Below are 3,451 nucleotides of genomic sequence, written 5' to 3'. Positions count from 1 at the left end.
GAAGCCTATCATGTTAGTTATGTCTTCTAAGGAGAAGAAAAAAGTGAGCTTGAAGAAAATCTAAGTGAACATACACAAACTAAGCAGTAACTTGAAAGTATCAATGAAGATATATTGAAAACGTTTTGCCAAAGTTGGCAACAGTGTTTCAAAAAGCAAATATTAGCATTTGAGAGATTCCATAGATGTTTATGAAAGCCAAAACATAGAAATGCTTGTTCTTATATGTAATGACAGAATTTAAAGTTCCTAATATAGACAGTAATGCAAATAAGATATCTAAAGGCAATATATGTATATATATATATACAGCACACACATACACACATATATATATATACATATACACATACATACATCTACAACAAGTTATTCCCACACAAGCACAATCAAGAGAATATATTTCACCAGACCTGTTCTACAACAAATACTAAAATATTCTGGCCAAAAGGCCACTAACGAACTGGAAAAATATACATGAATGTATAAAATTTACCCATTAGAATGTGTGCATAACAGGGCTGAGAATGGTCTAAGCATGTAAATGTGTTAGCAAACCGAGACACAATTCTTAAGCAGAAGGAAAATTATTATTATAACTTTGTGTCATAATTACTGTAGAACAATGTAAAATTAGATCTCCAATACTGAAAATGGTGAGAGGAATACACTGCAGTTGCAATTTTTATTTGGTTTTAATATTTCATTTAAAATATTAAAAGATTTCATTATAAATATCTGTACATTTACTCATGGACTGTGTAAGTGTTTTCTCTTTTTCTATCATCCGTATTATTATCCCAGGTTATTGTAATTATTCCAAAATATTTTTTCTGGAATCGATTTTAAGGTCCTTAATTATGAGAACATCTGTAATAGAGAAATGAAAACTCATAATTCAGAAATAAAAATTCATTAATATTAGGCTCACTTAATAACCAAGGAGGTCTCTAAAAGTAGAGAAAGAGTGGAAGAAGCTTCAATATATCTGGAGAAAAACTTAAATAATGGCAGTAATGAGACGTGATCTGTCAACAATGACTGGGAGTGGAAATGCAGAAAATGCTACCTGTGAGAACTACAATGGCTGAATGAACAAAAACTCAAACCAAATGATAGGTTGATTCCAAGATACGCACTTCAACACCAGAGGTCCTCAGTGATCCCAAGAAAGGAGTGGTGTAGGCAGTTCAGGCCAATAAAAGCCAAAAGAAAACAGGAGATTCTGCAGTATGTCACACAAGTAGACTTCAATGAAAGAAATGAAAAGTGGAAAATTTGTTATGCAATAATAGAAGGTATCAAATCTACAAGAGGAAATAATAACTCAGAATATATATTTACACACTGGCCGAGCACGGAACTTTATTAGAAGACTTTGAGGTAGTCCTCAGTGGAATACTAGCTGAAGTATTTATGGAGAAATCATTCAGACAAAATCAACATGGAAGCATCAAAGTTAATTTCCATGCTGACCAAGTGATTTTCACACACACTAACATAACATGTCAACCAACTTATAAGTAAAACATCTCTTGATAACTTACAGAATATTCTCAGTAGGAATCATGGAATGGGATAGGAAAAAAAAAACAGCCACAGTTTTTAACTGTCGGAAGTAGATTGAGCACACATGCAGATCACATGTAATAAGGATAGATATTGAGGCAGAAATTATATCTATAGCATGGGTATGAATAATTTCTCATCCATAATTCAATAGTTAAATTATAATTACAGTAAAAAATTCAATTTAGTTAAATAATTAGTGAATGATAAAGTGAATTGTTTTTCATGCCAAATTTCAAGATATGAACTGAACCTAGGAACAAATGAAAATATAATCAGAATCCATGGATATAGTGAAGGAAGGCTTAAAAGGATACTGTAACAAACTTCTCTTAACTCAATAGGAAAGATACTGAACTAGAAAACCTACACTATATCTAAAAGAACCAGCAAACCAAACCCCAAATTAGTAGGAAGAATGAAATAATCAGGTTGAAAAAAAAGAAACAGAATCAAAACACAGCATCATGGGCTGGGAATGTGGATTAGCAGTAGCGTGCTTACCTAGCATGCATGAAGCCCTAGGTTTATTCCCCAGTACCACATACACAGAAAAAGCCAGAAGTGGCTCTGTGGCTCAAGTGGTAGAGTGCTAGTCTTGAGCAAAAGAAGCTCAGGGACAGTGTCCAGGCTCTGAGTTCAAGACCCAGAACTGGCAAAAATAAATAAAAATCCAGCAGCAATAATCAATAAAATAAAGAGAAAATTCTACAACAACAAAAGCTCAGGGATATTTCCAAAGCCCCAGGTTTCCAAGACAAGCACAATAGAAAGAATGATAAACAAACATAGATGTGACATATATCTCCTATAGCAGGAAAAAGATTAACTCCTATCCGGCTCATCTTGGCTCTTGATGGTGGACAGCAACCTCAGGCTACAATTATCACACCAGCATTTGAAAAATACTACAAATGATACAGGCAATGACATTTTCTAAGACAAGAGGACTCAAATAGACTTCTAGAATTTCTTGATGTTCCTCATAGCCATTTTTCTTTTCCATCCTTTTTTTTTCCTCTCTTATCTTGTAAATTCATTTATTAGTGATCCTCTCTAGTGCAGATCAAAAGCCAAGGACACATATGTGCATAACTAAAGTAGATCTTGTTTTTTGCAGATGAAATTGTTCCATAGGGATCATTGATACTGCGTGCCAAAACCTGGATTTGGGGGAATATATCTGGCACAAAATAATGATACGGTGCCTAGTTTGAAACAGTAACTACATGCTTACATGAAGAGAGAAGGAGTGACAGACAGCCCGACAGAGAAAGAGAGATGGAATGTGTGAGCATGTGCACCTGTGTGTTATGGTTTGAAATCAAGAGTCTGAATTCATTGTCCTCAAGGTTTTTTGCTGAAGGTTAGCACTCTGTCACATGAGACACAGCTACTGTTCCAAATTTTGAGTGATTAATTGGTGATAAAATACTCATGTATTTTCATGCCTGGGCTGGCTTCACACCTCAGTCTTCAGCTATCAGCTTCCTGAGTAGTTAGATTTACAGCCGTGAACCACTAGAGTGGAAGAAGAATTTTATCATTGTCCTCAAAATATAAGAGTTACCAAAGAAATCTTCTCAGACCACTGGGCTGTGGGGTAGGAAATGTGTTTGAAGCCTTTTAGTTTCGAACTTTTGCCACTGACTCAGGTTGTTTGTCATAACATCACTTCATCATCCACCATGACAGCTGGGATGGTGAAGATTCAGGGATGTGGACATAAATTGAAGAGCTTACCAGACATGCAAAGGAGAAGCGATGTGAAAGGAAATCAGAGTCCTATCTGACTAACATGCAGGAAATTACTCAAAAACAGTTACAGGATAAAATAATTAAACTGAGCTCTTTCCGGTGCACTAGGGATGGGAGGTCAGGT

Source organism: Perognathus longimembris, unplaced genomic scaffold (assembly GCF_023159225.1).
Source record: "Perognathus longimembris pacificus isolate PPM17 unplaced genomic scaffold, ASM2315922v1 HiC_scaffold_5931, whole genome shotgun sequence".
NCBI classification, from domain to species: Eukaryota; Metazoa; Chordata; class Mammalia; order Rodentia; family Heteromyidae; genus Perognathus; species Perognathus longimembris.
The sequence above is the reverse complement of the archived record's forward strand: the minus strand, read 5'-3'. Positions refer to the sequence as shown.